The sequence below is a fragment of the Peromyscus eremicus genome, chromosome 18 (assembly GCF_949786415.1).
Source record: "Peromyscus eremicus chromosome 18, PerEre_H2_v1, whole genome shotgun sequence".
In the NCBI taxonomy this organism is placed as follows: domain Eukaryota; kingdom Metazoa; phylum Chordata; class Mammalia; order Rodentia; family Cricetidae; genus Peromyscus; species Peromyscus eremicus.
In genome coordinates this window covers 6,632,324-6,653,407 of record NC_081434.1, presented here as the reverse complement: position 1 = coordinate 6,653,407, position 21,084 = coordinate 6,632,324, and the positions used below count along the sequence as shown (strand labels likewise).

Here is a 21,084-nt window from a genome sequence, read left to right as displayed (position 1 = left end):
AAGCACCAACTGTGTTACTGGTTTACCTCAACAAGAAAAAAAGAAAGCCATCCAACTGTCTGGTCTGTCCTCAAGGAATTTTCCATTTTGGTAAAATCACCTAGAGTTTTGAGATGACTCCAAAGGAATGGCTGAGCAGTGCGCTGCTCTGTACCTGCTTTTGCTGGTCACTATATATTTTTAATCGCAGAGAACAGCTCCAGAAAGAGCTAATCAAAATAATGAAAATATTCGAGTCAGGTTGGATTGTGACGGAAGACAGCATATACTGTGTATTTAAAATGAAGTCGGTAGTACTGCGGACTGATGACAGCTCAGAAAGTCTATCAGCAAAAGGAGTGACTCCAATCGTCCTTCCCTTTCCTGGGTTACGCATGTTGAGTAGATCAGAGACATGGCATGGCCTAGAGGGAGTGCAAATCCAAGTGCCTGTTGGAGTCAGGCTGAGAATACAGATGAGTGAAAGGGACCAAGTAGAGGACGACAAACAGCCACTGACAGTGTTGGCCGTGGTGCTGGGGAGAAGTTAGAGAGTAGTGGAGATTCTGGCTAACATCTAATGGAGACAGCCGAGACTTGGCATGGACATGCCATTATGATGGGATGGGTTTTCTGAATTGCAGAATAGAATTTAGATGCATCGACTTTTAAACGGGAAGGTTCCGGAGTTACACATGATGACAACGAATTCAAAATTTGAGATAACTTATTAGTCCAGAGATATATCTCTAGGGCTGTATGCATGTGAAGGACCATTGTCAATAGAGGGGTACACAGAGACAAGTTAGGGAGACGTGTACCAGCTCTCTGTCCTCTCCAACTGCAGTCTCCCAGCTCTACTTGTAGACTGTGGTTGACAGGAAAAGGTCCAGTAGGAGGAACAGAATGCGACAGATGAGTGACTCAATTTGGCCCCAGTATTTAGTTTTATTTATTCAGATGACTCTATTTGATGATGAACTCACTCTAAGTTGGCACCCAGGTAACAGGGTAAGATGGTGCAGAAGTCCCTCCACCTTGCATTCTTGCTGAGGATATTTTAGGTTTAACTTGAGTTTGATCTCCTTGATGAAGAATCCTGTGGAAAATTACCCAACTCTAATCTAGGAACCCGAGGTCAAGATGCATCAACTAACTTACTTTAGCTTCTGTTGAATGGCTGGCTTGCATAGAACCCCCCCTCCAGCTAACTGCTTATCTTAGCTTCTGTTAAATTGCTTGCTTGCTCAGAACCATCCCACTCCAGCTGACTGTTCCCCCATCGCCACCCAAACTGCTTATCTTAGCTTCTGTCAAATTGCTTGCTAATTTGAGGCTACCACCCCCCTCCACCCCCCCCCCCCCCACACCTGCCCATCACTTCCCGAAGGTGCTGATCTGGATGTCAGGACAAGGTTTCTGCCTTCAAAAACCCTGTACTCTGGACGCTTGGTGCTACACCTATAACCCGAATACCTGAGTGTCGTCCCAGCCAGCTGGAATAAAGACTTTTAACTGGCTATGAACTGTGTCTGAATGGTCATCTCTGGTGGGCTCCCCAAGTCTTCAGAGATGTACCAGGTGTGTAGAAGTTTAAATTTATGTCAGACACTTGGAATGGGCTGTGTAGTTCTATGATACCTCCTCCTTCCTTAGGACATTGCCTCTTAGCCTTCTCTATGCAGACACAAGTCCCATGGAGGAATTCCCTTCAAGTGTAAATTCTGAAATAGGGCTTGAGAATCTGTATTTCCAACAACTTCTCAGGCAAAGCTCGTCCTGTTAGTTGGTGGAGTACAGTTTGTGTTGTGAGACTCTGGACGGTTTTTTACTGCTGAATATTGTTCCAGGCATTGAGAAAGGAGGATGGCAACTCTTACCTCTGACGGATTCCTCCCCATGGTGAGCAGGCTGAACCTGCTAATGACTCAGCACTTTGCTCAGAGACTCTGTGAGGGCAGAATTAATAAGTGTTTGGCTACTTTCTAGCTTTCTAGTCAGAAAACACACTATTCCCCTAAAACACAAATCAGAAATTGTCTGTTCTTTATACACGAATGGTTTCTTACCATTTGAAAAAATCAATTTATCCATTTCATAGCCAGGTCATTATGTGATATATGGATATATTCTACCCTACAAGGATAATATTAGCTCTTTAGATCATTTTTTGAGAATTTCAGGAGTAACTGCCTCCTGTTAAAGCTTAGATGTCAAGGTTTGGTCACAGTCTCTGGGTTCTGGTTCTACCTGAGTAGTATCGTGAGTAGTGCGAAGGCGGACGTGGAAGACTGGCTTTCATGTGTGCTCTCTTGGCTGCTCCCTGAAAGTGACCGTCTCTTTGTAACAGAGCTTTGAGTTGAGCGTGGTGCCTCACATCTGTAATCCCATTACTGGAGAGTGGCCGAGGCAGGAGGATTACTGGGAGTATGAGGCTAGCCTGATATGAGGACAGCCTGGTTTCAGGGTGAGACTCCTGTCTCAAAAACTGAAAGAAACATCAACTATCTCTCTCCTCCCCAACAAATAGCTCTGCTTGGCTGTATTGTAAATAACTTTCCTAAAGTGGTTTCTTTAGGATTAAAGACAAAATACCTTATGGTTTAGTGATTCTGAACTTTTTGTCTTTTACGATAGTGGTGTTTCGTTTCCTAAGCCAGATATGCTAACGCCGGGAAGTGTCAGAGCTCACATGTCTTCTGCTGTGTGACCTGGTTCTCACGTCACATGCTTAGTGCACATGCTTAGCGCACTGGGCAAAACATTGGTCATCCATTTTATCAGAACTCTGGAAATTATTATGTTTATATACGGCAGTAAACTGATTATAAGATGATGCTCGATTCAGACGTGTCAGTCGGGGTGCATGGAACAATTTGTTCTATGCTCTGATTAATATAGTTTTCAACATTTGTGTGCTAGCTCTTATTCATTTCCTTCTAAATGTTTGTAAGCTTCTCATTTGTAGGCTAGCTCTGTTTACGGCTGTGCAGTGCATGGATTTACTTTACCAAATCCGTTGAACTGTAAGCTCCGGGGCAAGCATGTCTACATCTTAAAAAAAATTATTTATTTTTTCATTTTATGTGCATTGGTGTTTTGCCTACATGTAGGTCTGTGTGAGGGTGCCAGATCCCCCAGAACTGGAGTTATAGACAGTTGTGATCTGCCATGTGGGTGCTGGGAATTGGTACCTGGTCCTCTGGAAGATCAACCAGTGCTCTTAAACTCCAAGCCATCTCTCCAGCTCTGAATGTCTGCATCTTATTTCTCTGACTTAGGGTTTAGCATGGCATTTGGTACATAATAGATAAACTCAAGGGGAAGGTGACTATTACTACATATTGATTAGAGTCTAACTTTGGAACACCTCCTAAATGTGTAAGGGAGTGTTTGGGGAGTAACTTTCATTTATTCTAAGTGTGTGCATGTGAGTGTGTGAATGCGTGTGCACATGTGAATGAGTGGATGGACTTTCCATGTCTAAGTTGACTTTAAAAATATTTATTTCTGAGTCTTAAAGTTGACTAGGAAAGGCAGGGATTGTGGAGAGTGTGGGAAGGAAAGGGGCAGGGTTGCTTAATCGGCTCGAACTACATCGGAGAAAATTCTCCAAGGATTAATAAAAGTGTACCTGTAAATGAAAGAAAAATATTTATTTGTTCGTGAAAGGTAATGGTGAAAAAGAAGATAAGCACACTGATCCCAAATTCTATTCTTTATATAATTTCATGTAGCCTGTGGACTTAGAGATGACATATGCTATGATCCTGCTGTTACATAAATTAAAAAATTGAATAATATTTGTCAATGCCAAATTTAAGTGTTGTTAGTCATATATGGAATATATTTTGATTGATCTTGCCACTAATTTGACTCATCACTCATTAGGGAATTTAAACCCATTTATTCTTATTTACATAATTACCATTTTCATGAAAAGATTTTTTTTTAAACTTTGGTAATATTTCTGACTGTATTATCATTGCTCTTGGCTTCCATGTTTCTGGTACATTTTGTTGTTATAATTCTGAATTCTATTTAGTACAGACAATATGCTTTCAGATATTTATTGATTTTGTGTTAGCCATTCTAGGTTAAATAAAGCTCTTAAATGCCTGCTGCCATAGAAAATTAAAAAAAAATTAAAACTGCCTATATTTGGTTATTAAGAAAAGTAGCATGTTTAATAAAATCTAAAAGGTCAATTACTTATATAATAAAATTTAAAGCGGAATATTTTTGAATTTTGTTTAAAGGCTTGCTTTACAGCTGTCTGTTATATTGTTTTCATTGTTTGGAGTATAAGATGTGTTTTGTGGACTTGAATGGTTATGAAGACAGACAATAAATTGAATGGTCCTTATCCTCTTCCTGTGTTGTCTAAAAACGCTCAAACTTACATATCTAAATCTAAGGTTATGAAGCCGGTGCTACTGTGGAACTTACTGGAAACCATGTGTCTGCTTTCCTGTCCTGACTCAATTCCAACAAGATATTAGAGTGAATTTTAGAATGATTTCAAAAATCAATAACAGGAATTAATAAGGCTTCCTGCACATAGGTGAATTATATCTCAGAGCAGTCAGTGTCTGTTATCCTTCCAAGAAGACGGAGCGAGCACTGTTTTCCCAAGCCTTTTCCTAGGAGCCGATTTCACACACTGTTTTTAGTGGACTTCAGAGCTCGTGGCTAATATTTCACTTTGTATTTTGTGAAGTCTGGAGACACCAGGGTCTCCAGACAGATGAAATGGGAGGGCCGGAGTTAAGTGAGAGGAACGACATGCAGGCTTACTAACTGGCGAGCGGGCATGGCCAAGGTGGCGTGGTTAACATTCTGAAGGGTATGACCCAGAAGAGATATTAAGTAGGAGGCCAGATGGAGGGAGATGCAGGGAGAAGAGAGGGGTCAGGGTGAAAACTGTCCAGCTAGCGTTTTTATACAAAGGAAAGAGCTAATCAACCTCTGAGACGCAAGAAGCTAGACCTAGAATACATTTATTGTAAAATAGCAACCGAAGCAAGATGGCAGAGGAGGGGTGCATTGTGCCAAAGTGGATTTCCTCCTCTGTCTTGGGTGAAATTCTATGCAGGAATAAGAAGTTTCTATCAAGGGCCTTTCCAAACTGCATGTCTGACCTTGCACCAGCTAATTGTCAGCCTTAAGAAGGTTACTAAACATCTTTATCCTCAGTTTTCTCACAGGCGCGTGAGATGACCGGATGTCATGACAACTGAGATGCCAGGATGTTGATGAGTTACTGATAATCTTATGCGCCCATGCTCCTATTCCGTCATTTGAATGTATCTCAGCCACTGTCCATTTTGACTCCTGTGTCGTTAAAATAATTTTGTAAGCTGCTTATATTTTTTGCCAAGGTATCATTTTGTACGTGTTTATGGGAGGCACAGTGTGTTGTTCAATCCCTGTATACAATGTGTGATGACCAAATCAAACTAAGGAGAAGACCCATTGACCGCAAGTTTTATAATTCCTCTGTGGTAGGGATATGAAACACGCTTTCTTGCAGCTATCTTGACACAGATTTAAAAAATTATCTGTAGAAACTTTATCATATGACAGACCAGCAGAACTTATTCTCTTCTAATGCCTATCAAATTTTAAAGTGTTTTTTATTTTAACCCAATTATTTTCCTCTCTCCATCTGAGACCTTGACAGCAAACAGACATTCTGGTGTTGTCCCATAAATCCTTGCAGATACTTCCCCTCAGTCTTCCTCATCCTTTCTTATTAAGCCTGGATAATCTTTAAAATCAGACTTTTTATTATTATTTCAACTGGCACATATTCATAAAGATCTATAAGAGTATATATTAGATATATTGATAGATGCATACATGATATAACCATCAAATCAGCGTAATTATGTATTCATCTTAAACACACAGTTTGTAGCAAGAATGTTTAAAACCTCCTTTTCTATTTTGACATACATATATAATACTTCATGCTAAGAGAACTTAACTATCCTCTGAAACTGGGTACTGAAGCATCTTATTTAACTGGAACAGTTCCACTGTCAACCACTCCTGCCCTACCCCTCTCCTCCTACCTGTCCTAGCCTCTGGTAACTACCCTTCTCTTCTTCATTCCGTGAGACCCAATGTTTTCTGATCCCACCTTTGCATGAGACCATGCAGTGGTGGTTCAGCACGTCACTTATTTCACGCAGCGTGATCTTCTCCAAGGCTATACCGTTTTAAAAGAATGAATTCCATTGCGTGTTTCTACCATAGTTAAGACTCGTTAGTTCACGGATGGGTTGGTTAGGCTGATTCTATATCCTGGCTATTGTCAACGATGCTGGAATGAATACTGGAGTGCATATGTCTCTTCAATATAGTGATTTTGTTTCATTTGGCTGTATAAACACTAGTGGGGCTGCCGGATCACCTGACAGTTCTATTTTTAATTTTTTGAGGAACCTCTATACAGTTTTGTGCACTGGCAGTGTCAATCTGCATCCCTGCCAGTAGTATGTGAGGATTCCTTTTTGTCTCCACCCTCGTCAGTGCGTTATTTTTGTCTTTTTGATAATAGCCATTCTAAATGAGGCGATGTGGCATCTCATTTGGTTTTTTTTTATTGTTATGATAAAGATACTGAGTTCAGCTTCATATACCTGTTGGTCACTTATCTATCTTTTTTTGAGAAATGTCTGTTTACCTCTTTTGAATAGTAATAAACCAGCTTTATTTGGTTTTGGTGTTGACTTGATTGGCTATGAAATTCTTGAGGTCAAACAATGTTTTGGATTCTTCACCCTGTCTCACCAAAGCCTAACCTTCCATGAGGTGGTTAATAAATATTTTATTAAAGGATTTTTTTTTTTTTGTTTTTTGAGACAGGGTTTCTCTGTGTAGCTTTGCGCCTTTCCTGGGACTCACTTGGTAGTCCAGGCCGGCCTCGAACTTACAGAGATCCGCCTGCCTCTGCCTCCCGAGTGCTGGGATTAAAGGCGTGCGCCACCACCGCCCGGCTAATTTTTTCTTTTTTTATTAAGAAAATTTTTTCATTCATTTTACACACCAATCAAAGATCCTCCTCTTCCCTCCTCCTACCCCACCCTCCCCCATTCTGATATTTTAAACTTATTTTCCTTTTATTTCTACAATAATTTCTAGAAGCACAAGGAATAACTAACTATATTTCACAGTACTGTCTTACTTACAAAATAGTTTAATGTACATAATCTGACTTGGTACTATGAAATGCCCGAGTGAGTGAGGAAAGCTCTTCCTAATTCCACAGAGAAATGTAGTCCTATAACTCAGGAGTACTAGGGGCTGGTTAGAATTCCAAATGCATCTGTTGGAAGACCATTCTCCATGGGTCTGTCAGGAAAATCACTGTCCCACAATACATGTAAGAATGCTAGACAAACAAACAAGAAGTGGTCACTGTTGGAAGATAATGTCTCTGCTCTCTGGTGTAATAAAAAAAAAACAAAACCCTTTTCTTCTACGGCTAACGAAGATCTACTTGTCGTCCATTTTAATGACTCTAGTTCCCCGAGTTCATTATTCCTCAGTTATGACACCCACGAACAAGTGAAACATCATAGCTGTGCGACATTCAGACAGGAGTAATTCAAAGGTGACCGGCGAATAACAGTGCCCTCTGTCTCTGAGCAAAGAGTCTTGGTCTGTGTGTCTGGCCACACAGCGTTTATGAAATATAGTAGATTTATTTGTCAGTTTGCAAGTAGGATAAAATAAATACAGACACTCCACAGTTCTTCACAATATCTCTTACTGTCATGTTGGAGCAGAGCTGTTTACTTGCCTAGTTTATACATTGAGCCACTCTTGATAAAACTGTCCCATAGCTAAGTGACCTTTATACTGCTATCAGACCCTATGTGCCACGCGTCCCTTTCTAGGCTCATCCTCCCGTGGTGACACTTCAAGAGGTACTTTTGGTGATAGTATAGAGAATGGACTGCATTGGGTGGTGGGGACACTGCAGGGGAATTACCTGGAGAGCTATTTCATTGACTTGGGTGACAAGTGGGGAGAACTTAAAAAAGAAGGATGTGGAAAAAAAGGAGGAAAAGAATTTGGAAGTAGGAGAGAGTTCTGATCACAGCCAATCTATGAAGAGAGTAAAGAGCCACAACTGAGTCTTGGCTTACGCAACGAGTGGTTAGAACGTAATGGCCCCCCAAGCTGCCGTGTTCTCCCTAGATGAAGATAATTGCCAAACACTTTAAGCATTTGGAGTCTGAGCTTGAGCTGGAGCTTCTTATCTTGGGGATAGCTGAGAGGCAATGGAAGTGACCAGTGGAGACTGGGATGTGGCTCAGAGTACAGGTTTGGGATTGATTTAGAAGGTTCCAGCTACAACCTGTACACTAGTGTGTGAAAATACCAAGAGAGCCCTGAGGAACAATAACATGGATAAAAGAACCCCAATGTTCTCAATGCCTTTAGGAAGAGTTATTTTTTTCCAACTTTCTCTTCTTGATTTTTTTTTTTTTTTGTCCAGCTTGACGTAATCTAGTCTCACAGTCTATGGGGTCCTTGTTTGTGCCCAGGAGCTGCTTCCTGGAAGGCTGATGATAACAGCAGGAAGGGAGCCAGGGAAGAAAATAGGGTGAATCCCTGAGTTTTGTGCTTTCGGGTTTCTCCTTGTTAGCTCAGGAGCATCCGGCGCACAGAGACCATGCATCTGCCTACCTGTCTTGGACAGAAGTGCTGTGAGGGAGAAAGGCCTTCCCTGCAGTCCTTGCTTTCTATGGAGATCTGTAGACATTTGAAAATTTAAACCTGAGCATGAACACTGTGACAAGCACCATGGTAAATAGTTGTCCTTAACTGTCTCTTTTGGCCCACACAGTAATTACGAGGAAGGTGCTACTTTAGTCCCAAATAACTTTCCTCTACACAAGTGGCTTGAGCAAGCCCACACAGCTTTTAGCTTCCCTGTTGGAACAGAGTCTTACTTTAAAGATTTATTTGCTATTTTATATGTATGAGTATTTTGCCTGCATTTATGTGTATGCACCATATGCATGAAGTTCCCAGGGGAGGCCAGAAGAGGGCATCAGATCTCCTGGAACTGGAGCTAAGGAGGGTTAGGAGCAGCTGTGTGGATGCTGGGAAGCAACCCCATCCTCTGCAAGAGCAGGCATGTCTCTGAAGCCCTGAGCCATCTCTCTAGTCCCTGGAGCAGAGTTTTAACCATAAATACTGCATCTTGATCATGCTCATCGGGGGGAAAAATTACTTTTATTTTTTTGCTTAACCTGATGCTGATTAGAGAACTGTCTTGGTTCAAAGTATTTATATCTGAAAATTCCAACTAGGACCTCCCCCGCCCAGTTCAGAACTGTATCATTATAATCACACTATAATATCCATAACAGTCTTTGAATGAATCTCAGCTTTCTCATAATAGCATTCTATGATTTTTTTCCATTCTATTTGGTAAAAAGCGATAATCTCTTAAGTAGTGAGATAAAGAATTAGTGTTTTAAGAAAATTTGAAGAACTCACATTATAAGCTCAAATATTTATTACATTGAATTGGAAAAAAAAGCACAACTCGTAAACAAATGTGAACGAGTGTATATTTTCCCCTGGAATTTGAGTTCAGGCTACAATGTTCTATGGCATTTATCTTACAGAAATCTCTCTTGGGCCCTCTGGTCTGTAAGAAATCGGTTTTTTGGGAGCAAGGTGGGTAGAGCTTATGTAGCAGCCCTGGTTTCAGCACACACTTGGTTGCCTTTGTAGAACATCAATATAAGACTAATTAGATGCTAAATGCTTGGTGAGTATTGAACAATGCAATCTTCTAATTTTCTGATTAATGACAAAGGCTCATAAAAACATTAATTATATTGGGCGAATTCAGACAATCTCTTTCTGAGTAAGTCTATTTTTAAAAATTAGTTTTATGTTTAGCAAGTGGTGAAGAAAATACATCTGTGGATGGATTTTTTTGTCATCATATGATAATGCAGGCGGCAGACTTTGTGTGGTGATATGAATAAATAGGCTTCTCTTCTCGAGGGTTATGGATGTTTTTAATATGATGACAACATCAAAGGAGAAGTGGTGATTTATAGCTACATTGTATTTTCTTCCTTATTCTGTCTGAAGAACTGAATTTTGAAAAGGTGAGTATATATATATATATATATATATATATATATATATATATATATATATATATAAAATCTCAGCTTGATGTATTTATTGATGTATTTGTTTCTCCTTGTGTGTGTGCATGTATGTGCAGGTTTGCTCAGAGGGTAGGGGCCAATGTCAGATGTCTTCCTCAGTGGCTCTTCTTATCTTCTGAGACAAAGTCATGCTCTGAACCTGGAGCTCACCAATTTGGCTAGACCAGCTGGCCAAGGAAGTTGAGGGATTCTCCTGTCCCTACTTTGTTAGCGTTGGGATTTCAAGGATCGGCTGCTGTGCCTGGCTATTAATATGGCTGTTGAGTGTCAAATCATGTCCTTCTGTTTGCACTTATAGCTATTTCCCCTGAAGCACTCTCTTATAAAATTCTACATTTATGTGTGTGTGTGTGTGTGTGTGTGTGTGTGTGTGTGTGGGTGGGTGCCGAGGCCAGAGGTGTTCAATCTTTTGGAGCTAGAGTTACAGGTGGTTTTGAGTCATCCTGATATGAGTGCTGAGACTAGAACCTGGGTCCTCTGGAAGAGCAGTATGTGCTCTTAACTGGTAAGCTATCTCTCCAGCCCTTAAAAATTACTTTTAATTAAAATACAATTATATCACTTTACTCCCTCTAGCCCCTCCCAAGTACCCTCTTTCCAATCCCTCCCATATCTCCCTCCCCCAAGTTGATGGCCTCTTTTCCTCTGAGTATTTTTGTCACATGTATGTGTGTATATACATATATACATGTATATTATTCATTCAATAATTTATTTTCATGTTTATAGCTTGCTTATCAATATACTAATATTATTTATTAATTATTAATCCCATAATTGTTTGTTGAACAGTGTAGTGTCTTGGGCACTATGCTATGTGCTGTGGACCCTTAGTAAGTAAAGAATCCTAATCTTCTAATCAAGCTCCTAATCTTGGAGCTCGTATTAAAGTAGAGAAATGAGTCAACCAAAATATATACATACATGCGTGTATGTGCATATGTGCATAGTACATGTGAATATACAAATTAGGTTTAGTGCTGAAAGTTGTCTTCCAGTATTTGGAAGTCTGTGTTGTACCAATGGATAGATATAAAAAAGGAAAGATCTTAATTAAAAATGAGAAAGCAGGGGCTGGAGAGATGACTCAGCAGTAAAGAGAACTTGCTACTCTTCCAGAGGATATGAGTTCCTTTCCCAGCACCCTTATCCGGTGGCTCACAGCTGTTGGTAGCTGCAGCTCCAGGGGATCTGATCCTCTGGCTTCTGCAGCCACCTGCACTCACCTGGACATACCCGATGCAAACACACACACACACACACAGATACATAACTTAAAAAATAATAGATTCTCCTCCAATGACCATGACTTCACTAGCACCGGATGTTTAGTGGAGTTTCTATCATCAGTCATGCTTTCCCTCTGGTTAAGTGGGTCTCAAGTCCAATTACAGAGCTTGCTGGTTACAGCCGAGGCATGTGTGCCACCACCGCTCCCTTAGGGTTATTGTGCCATGCTGTTCTTTGTGGTTCATAGGCATCATGGCTGGGTGGAGCCTAATCCCAATAGATGCATCTACAAAACACTCCCACAGCTAAGGCTCAGGGAACATTGCAGAAGAGGGAGAAGAAAGACTGTAAGAGCCAGAGGATCAGGGAGTTTGCTGTGAGATGTGTCTCCTAGTAATACCAGAAGCTTCATGCATAAACTCGCAGCAACATGGCTGCCCAAATGTGAGCTGAACAAGGATGGCACCAATGGACAGGACAGAGTGGAAAAAGCCCACAAGCCCTTCGGCAGAGTTGACCCCACAAAAGGGACTGTAGGTAGGTACCTGAGTGAAGCTGGGAGAAAGAGAGATGGCCTTCCCCAGGGAAGAGCACACCAATTGGGTATGCAGTATCAAATGGTCAGCCCCCAAAAACATACCTACAAGTGACATTATACAAACTGAGCAGGTTATAGTTAGGAATACCGTATGCGTGCAATTATCATTAATGAAAAAGCCATGAATTTGAAGGAAAGTCAGGAGGGGAATATGGGAAGGTTTGGAGGGAGGAAAGGAAAGGGAGAAATGTTGTTTTTATACTATAATCTTAAATTTTTTTTTTAAACAAAATCAGGAAGACTGGACAGTTACTAGAGCTGTCCAATTTAAGAGTTTCAGAAAATGGTAAGCTTCTGCCACAGACTGCTCATAGATACTCAGCTGGATAGCTCCCAAGAGAGCTTTATTTATTTTAATTTAATATTTTATTTGTTCTTTCAGAATTTCATAGATATACACCCCATATTTTTTGATTACATCCAACACTCACTACTCCTCCAACTCCTTATGATCTGCCTCTAAACACACCCCCCTGCAAACTTCATTTCCTCTTTTTCAAAATCAGCTGACACTAAATCAGCCTAGTTTGTGCTGTCAATATACATATGGGTAAGTGCCACCCACTGGACCAATGTCAACTTACCAGTGTCCAGACCTTTAAAGAAAACTGACTGTCGCTACCCAGAAGCCAGCAACTGTCAACAGCTGAACCCCACCCCCTTCTATTCTAGAATGCTGATTGGCTTGGTCTTGTGCCAGTCTTATAAAGGTATCATAGCTGCTTTGAGTTCATGAGTGTGTAATGGCCCCACCATGATGAGAAGACACTGATTCACAACAGTGTTCATTGGTCTGGAGCTCTTATAATCTTTCTGCTAACACTTCAGTGATGGTCTCTAAACCTCGGGTTGCTGTTGGTGTTGTTAGAGATGTCCATTTAGGGCCAAGCATGCTACAGCTGTGTGTTTTCTGAATGTTGATCAGTTGTGAGTTTCTGTACTTAACCACTGTGCATTGCAAGAAATAGCTTATCTGATAAGGGCTGAGTTGCACTAATCTATACATATAAAGGTAAGAATTTAGAAGGAACGTTGATATTATGTCCAGGAGAATATGATTTTGAGAGCCAACATCAGACCCTTTATTAAATTACTTTTATTTGAGCTTCCTTATGGATAAATTAAGTTCTTCATCCAGTTAAGTGTATTAGCTTTAATTTTATCTGGACTCTGACATTTGATCTAGGTGACTATCCTTTTCCTCTATAGCTCATCTCCCTTATAAAACAGTATTTGTAGATCTCTTAGGTCTATGATCATTTTTTTTTTTAGTTCAGAGTCTCCTTTTTTCTTAGCTTTAACAAAATTCTGGTGTGTGTGTGTGTACGAAAGAGAGAGAGAGAGAGAGAGAGAGAGAGAGAGAGAGAGAGAGAGAGAGAGAGAGAGAGAGAGGAGAGGGGGAAGGAGGAGGGAGGGAGAAAGAGACAGAGAGTGAGAGACAAACACACACACACACACACACAGAGAAAGAGAGAGAGAGAGAGAGAGAGAGAGAGAGAGAGAGAGAGAGAGAGAGAGAGAGAGAGAGAGAGAGAGACTATTATACACATGGAGGTCAGAGAGCGACCACCTTTGGGAATGAGTTCTCTGCACTATGAGATAGGGGATCACATCAGACTGTTAGGCTTCCACAACACAAGTGCTTTTGCTCATCAGACGCTCTGTCAGGTCTCCCTTGGGTGAATCATCAGTGGTTTCCAGCACTCTGCCCTTGGTGTGACTCTTAACAACACATTTATATTTCCTTGATCTCATATGCTTTTGAATTTCTGCCTGTGTGTCCATTGTTTCCACACTGAGGTTGTGGAGATCATCACCCGTGTCCTGTCCCTTCTCGTTGGATGTTTCAGAGAAACCGTAGACTGATGTCACTGTCACACGCCTCAGGCTGAAATCATTCCGTATTCCCTCAAAACTCCTTCACTTTCCTTTATCAGCAAACAACGTTTAATCTTTCCAAAGACTGAGGTTTTTCTGTTTAGTGGTGAATCTTTAGTCTTGGAGATGGTTAGATCGTTATCCACTAACCCACTTCAATCAGAGACTCAGTCAAAGGCTTTATTGACATTGGAAGTTGCTGTTAAGTGAATCTAACCACACAGAAATAATAGGTATTATATATTTTCTTCTATGTGGGAACTGATAAAACAAAAAGCAAGAAAAAAACAGACGATTTGATATTAAAGCCTTTTATTAGTAAAAAAAGGAAGTGGGGGTGGATATATGTATGGTTATAAATGTCACAGTGAAACCTATTAATATATACAATAATACAAGTTGATGATAACTAAAAATAAAGTGTACAAAATCTCCATTGGTCTGGAATATAATCCGTGGTGTTTGTATATGTATGCATATGTAATAAGTGTTAAGTAATGAATGGGTGTTTATGCTAGATACTGTAGATCAGTGATTCTCAACCTTCATAATGCTGTGGTCCTTTAATGCAGTTCCTCATGTTGTGGTGACCCCCAACCATAACATTATTTCATTACTACTTCATAACTGTAATTTTGCTACAGTTATGAATTGTAATGTAAATATCTGACATTCAACTCCTGGGAATGGGTCGTTTGACTCCCAAGGGGGTCATGAACCTACATGTTGAGACTCACTGCCATAGATAGATGAATGTAGTATTTATGTAGATACTCAGGCCACTTTCTTTTGCTTTGCATTTCAGAAGAATGAAACCATTTGATGGTGAAGGCTGTAAAGTGCCTTTCATGTAAACTTTAGGTTTAGAATGTCTCCAAGAGAAATTGATGAGGAGACCCTTCAGAGTTCTTTAGTTTGAAAACCTCTTCTTGCCTCACATGTATAGGAAGGATAAGAAATTAATGTTTTTTGGTTACCTTACATTGAATTGCGCTCTAGTGAGAACATTCATATACATTAGTCAGTCCATCCCACATCATGACTCAAGGCCCAGGGACTTATTACCCTTGTCCTCATTTTTTGCTGGATAGTTGAGTGTTAGAGGCTAGGGACTCTGCTGAAGGCCACTGAGCTTATTAGGCAGCTGCATGAAAATCTGAACCTAGATTCTTTGAATATTAAAGAAAAAAAGCCTTGCCCCAGTCTTCACTCACCTCCAGTGGCTGTTTTCAGTTTAACAGCGTTGCTTTGCACACTAATTCTCTCTTCATTGAGTTTTGAATGTGCAATTATGTATTAACTAAGTATGCACTAGGCATTTTTCTCTGTGTTTACCTTGGGTATTCACCCACTAAGAAGAAGCAGAAGTCAGCTCTTTCTTTGAAAGAGCTGTGGACATCATGTGCTGCCATGTCACTGGATATCCTGTTGGATCTGCCATGGATATTGTAGAAAAACATTTTAAATGGCTTTGGTTGGAAGAGTCGTTTTTGAACACCTCATTTCTCCTATCTGACTTCTGCAGTTACATGGTATTGTTAATCTTTGTGGTATATTCATCTTTGTTTCCATCAAGTGGAGTCACTGAGGTCTTCTTTGGACACATACACAACTTCAGTGACATCGATGAGGATATCTATGTCATTGTAATGAAATCGCTTGTTTATTCTAGTCATTAGGTTATAGGCCACTGGGAGGTAGGGGTTACCCTTTGCATACGGCACATTGTTGCCCCTTAGGTAATGTTTGTTGAGGATGAGGATGACGAAAAGAAGAAAGGGAAACAGAGGAATCAGGGCGACATCCTCATCGTCTGTCCCTTAAACTTGCAATCTTGTCAAAGAAGAATACTAAACTTGCCTGAAGCATTTTCAGTTTTTTTGAGAATGAATTTCCACTATATGATCTGTACAGCTTTTATTTTGATGTGGAACAAGGCTTTACGATCATTTGTAGGCTTCCTATGAACACATGTAAGATTATAGGCATACACATATTCATAGATGAAAGACAGTATGGATACATTCTGCCCATTTTTCTAAGCTTCCATGAATTTTAAAATAGAAGTGGACCAGTGGACAATTTTTTAGTATTAGAATAGGCTTATATATTTACTCTAACAGAATGGCATTTTCTATTTACAATCATCAGAAGTAAAACAACAAAAGATAGATCATTTAAAGTATCCTGCAAAGTTTTTATCAGTATAGAGGAGCACATCTTCCTCCAGTGCCGTCTTTAATTGGTTTTAGTTTCTGTGACAATACAGAAGAGCCGCATAGCTTACAAACAACACAACTTTATTGTTCACTCTTCTGGGTGTGGCTGGTCTAAGCTGTTGGGAGACTTGCCGTCACGTAAAGGTCCCTCCAGTGCATTCTCTCCCCTTCAGCATAGATAAGGGTGAGAAAAGGCCAATAAACTCTCTTTATGGAGGTACGAGTTTCCATGCAATTTCCACTCTCATGAACTAAAAGGGTGAGACCCCAAAATATGAATTTAGGGAGTATGTTCAGATTATAGCAGTTACCAAGGGACATGTCACAGAGTGGAAGTTTGTTGCCATTGCTCTGGTTTTGTTCTAGTTACAGCTTCTGTTTTCTGCTACTGCTGTCAAAGAGAGAGGCCTGTGCGTTAGAATCTAGAGTTGTTTGCTAATGTAAAACCTTAGTACTGCAAAGCTCGCAACTGGTCCATGGAGGATTTGCTTGATCATATGCTTTTCTCTCTCTCCCTTCAGATGTGGTAGACTGTCTATGTGAGTAACCTAGTGGTGTAGAGGTGATGGTCAATTAAGAATAATAACAATGGCTGGGTAAAGTAATAACAATTTGACACTTCAAGTATGGTGAGTTATTAGCAAATGAACAATATAATAATGAGACATTATGAACTGTGTGTTTTAAAATATGGATCAATTAAGAAGTGTCATAGGGCTGGTGAGATGTCTCTGTGCAAGAGCTTGCTACTAAGTCTGATCACCTGAGTTTAATTCCCAGGACCCTCATTGATAGTTGGAGAGAATTGACTCCTGTAAGTTGTCCTCTTAACTCTCAATGTGTCCCATGGATACTCACATCAATCATTCAATCAGTCAATCAATCAATCAACCATCAATCGATCAATCAACCAATATGAAAAGTAGCTACATAAAGAAATGTTACAGTAGTTTAGAATACAACAAAGGCTAAACTAAGTTTTAAAATTTGTGGGTATCAAGAAATCTTGGTCAGAGCATATTAGTAGCTGAACAGCCAAGATAGTCTTATATCTGATACAACATATATTGCAGTTTAGGTTTCTAAGTCTATTGGTCCTTTTTAGTAAATCCTCTAAAATGCACCTGTAACTCTGGGAGAGCAAATATGAAAATGTGAAAATGGATGAACACCAGAGCCCAGTGGTCTGTGTCAGGATTCCTGCTGACTTGATGTTCAGGTTGGAAAAGTTCCAAACCTAGTTTTTGTTTTGTTTTTCCACCTTAGGTAACATTTCTGAAGAAGGTACATCCATCCTGCACTAGGTACAGGACTAGACTGTCTGAAGTACACACCCAGTGTGACATGAATGATTTAATATCCAGCTGACCTGACGCAAACGTGCTTTACTTCTCATGATGAAAGCAGTGGGCTCTGACAAATGCTTCCCTTGGTTCTGCATTTTGGAAAAGGGTAGCAGTGGGGTTAGGCCTCAAGAGTACGCTAAGTCTTACCCTGGGGTCATGAAGGCGGCCATTTTTTTCTAGTTTCTAAGAATTACTGGCACAAAAAGATAAATAAGGGGATGGTCATGGTGCATTTAAAGAACTTTGAAAGTCGTGTAACATAGAAATGACTTTAGAGTCTCAATTTATTTTTTAAATACATGCTTATTGGAAACTCGTTCCTATCACATACCGAAGCTTATATAGACACTACCCATTCAGGATATATTAACAGAAGTATTTCTTTAAAAATTGTTATTTATTTAAAACTCCCTTCTTCCCTCTGTTTCTTTCTTCCTCTCTCCCTCCTTTCCTCCCTCCTTCTCTCCCTCCCTGCCTCCCTTTCTCCCTCCCTCCCTGTCTCCCTCCCTCCCTCCATTCCTTTCTTCCACAGTTTTCTTGCTTTCACAAGATCTCTCTGGTAGCTCAGGCTGGCCTTGAACTCATGAAATTGCTTATAGCTCTGACTCTTGAGTGCCGGAATTACGAGTATGAGCTGATATGTCTATAAACCCTCACTTTTGTGCTGCTTTCTTAGGTCTAATGTATCCTTCTTATGGGCAAATGATTATTATGATAAATATACATTTATCAGATTCTTAATACGTGCTTTTTTTTTTTTTTTTTTTTTTTTGGTTTTTTGAGACAGGGTTTCTCTGTGTAGCTTTGCGCCTTTTCCTGGAACTCACTTGGTAGCCCAGGCTGGCCTCAAACTCACAGAGATCCACCTGGCTCTGCCTCCTGAGTGCTGGGATTAAAGGCGTGCGCCACCACCGCCCAGCAATACGTGCTTCTTTAAGACACATACAATTCTTCAAAACTAGGACTCACAAGCACTCCTCACTCACAAATGGCTGTGAGCTAGGTGACTGTGGGAATGCATTGCATTGTGTAAAAATTGAAAGTATAGAATTTGTAAGAAGTATAGAATTTGGAAGTAGACAAGTAGGACTGAGCTCAGCTTCGTTGCATACTAGCTGTGACATCACTCAGCCTCTACAGAACTAACTTATGGCCAGATTAGTTATTTAGGCTTCTGTTTGCTTTTCTGCATATACATCACATTATGGAAGAACCAAGATATATGTTTTTTCTTTGGTAAATATTTTGTGTTTCTCTAAAAGATAATGACTTTAAAATTCACTAACCATAGTCATATCATCACATCTGAAAGACTAAAATTATTTCCTAAACATTATAAAATAGCAAGTGTTGAGATTTCCCTGTTGTTTTACACACACACACACACACACACACACACACACACACACACACACGTCTGGAAGTGCACATACATATACCTTCATAAAACGCATCTATATCATGTGTTGCTTAACAATGTTATATATTCTGAGAAATGTATCACCAGGCAATCTTATAATTACACAAAAATCATAGCATGTCCTTCCACAATCTTCGATAGGATGGATCAGTCACTTAAAGTGGCCTTTTGATGCAGTTAAAGACACTGCTCCTGGCATAACTACATGGCAGCCTCTGTCATAAAAAACATTTAAGCCGGGCGGTGGTGGCGCACGCCTTTAATCCCAGCACTCGGGAGGCAGAGCCAGGTGGATCTCTGTGAGTTCAAGGCCAGCCTGGGCTACCAAGTGAGTTCCAAGAAAGGCGCAAAGCTACACAGAGAAACCCTGTCTCGAAAAACCAAAAAAACCCCCAAAAAAACCAAAAAAACAAAAACATTTAAAATAAATATAAATGCACTCTAACAGTAAAAGTTTTAGTATTTGTTAAGTGCGTACACAAGCAGCGCAGACACGATTATTATGGTCAAGTCTGATGTGTGCTATACAATTGTACACACTGCATTTCCCTACAACTGCCCGTAGAGGGGTTTCATTTGCATCATCGCCATCACAGATATGTGAATAATGCTCTGGCTTACAACGTTGTGACTGCCGTGGTGTGACTTCTCCTGCGAAGACGGGAATCAGCTGCTGCTCACTCTAGAGAGGGCACTCATGACAAACAGAAGAACTGACTCCACCCGAGTCCGCCACTGCGAACTAGTTACTTTATGGGAATTATTTAGTAAAGGGTGAGTGAGGGGTTGCCTAAAGGAGCGTGGCTGACTCTAAGACAGCTGTACCACCAGAATGCTCCTCCCAGCTCAGGCGACAACTCACGAGAGTTGTCGCCTGGAGCTCCCTACACGGCTTGGCAGGCAGCTTGGCTCCTGTGAATCTGCTCTTCACAGCACTTTTTTTTCCATATAAACACTAAATTTAATGGAACATAGCACATTTGGGCTACATTAACACTTTTACCTTTTTTTTTTTTTTTAAATTTTGGGATTATGAGAGAATCATATCATTTTCCCTTTCTTCCCCCCAAACCCTCCCATATCCTCCTCCTTGCGCTCTTTCAAATTCATGGCCTCTGTTTTTCATTAGCGGTTGTTACATGCATAGATGTATACGCATAGGTATATTCCCAAGTACGTCAACACAACATTCTCAGCCCGTATAACATCACTTGTATGTGTGTTTTTTAGGGCTGGACATTCGATGTTATGTAACCAGTTCGTGTGCTCTTCCCTTGGGAAGACTATTTCTCCCACTCTCAGCATTCCTAAGTTGCTTGCAGTTGTGTAGGGCTGAAGCCTCATGGGCTTTCCTCTCTCTCTGTTAGTTTATCTATTGCTGTTGCTCTTGTTAAGCTCATGTTTAAGCAGTCATGTTGGTGAGGTCTTATGGGTGGAGCTTCTGACAGTCCTAGGAGACACAGTCTCACAGCAGACTCCCTGATCTTACAGTCTTTCCAGCCCCTTTTCTGAAATGTCTCCAAGCCTTAGGTATAGAAGTTGTATTGGTCCCATGGGGGCTCCACAGCTATTGGTCCACAGTTCATGAGTTCCCACTAGTTTGGTTTGGCCGTCTCTGTACGTTTCCCCATCATGATCTTGATGACCCTTGCTCACAGAATCTCTCTTCTCTCTCATTGAGTGGCCTCCCGGAGCTCAGCCTGTTGTTTGGCTGTGGATCTCTGCATCCACTTCCATTAATTACTGGATAAAGGCTCTATGATGACATTTAGGGTATTCAAAATTTGATTACCGGAATAGGCCAGTTCAGGCACTTTCTCCACTATTGCTAGTAGTCTAAGGTAGGGTCATCATTGTGGCTTCCTGGGAACTTCCCTAGCACCCCGTTTCCCCCTATCCCCATGATGTCTCCATCTGCATAGGCGAGACAGTTGTTTAGCTTGAACTGTTTAGGGGCCCCTGGCAGTGAGATCAGGATCCATCTCTGCTGCATGAGTGGGCTTTTTGGAGCCCAGTGCCTATGGTGGGACACCTTACACAGCCTTGGTACAGGGGGAGGGGCTTGGACCTGCCTCAACTAAATGTACCAGGCTCTGCTGACTCCCTGTGGGAAGCCTTGCCTTGGAGGAGGTGGGAATGGGGGGATAGGTTGGGGAAAAGGCTGGGGGACAGGAGGAGGGAGGAGAGGGGAATCTGTGGT

The 21,084-nt window shown here is 40.8% G+C and overlaps 1 long non-coding RNA gene across 1 annotated transcript; it reads right to left on the bottom strand.

The window, feature by feature from the left end:
• Positions 1–918: 918 nt before the first annotated feature.
• Positions 919–12,068, bottom strand: LOC131895284 (uncharacterized). Its single transcript, XR_009375140.1, has 3 exons — positions 11,969–12,068; positions 1,860–1,928; positions 919–1,078 (listed from the first exon to the last, which is right to left on the bottom strand). It is a non-coding gene; the product is annotated as an uncharacterized LOC131895284 (long non-coding RNA).
• Between the last annotated feature and the right edge of the window lie 9,016 nt (positions 12,069–21,084).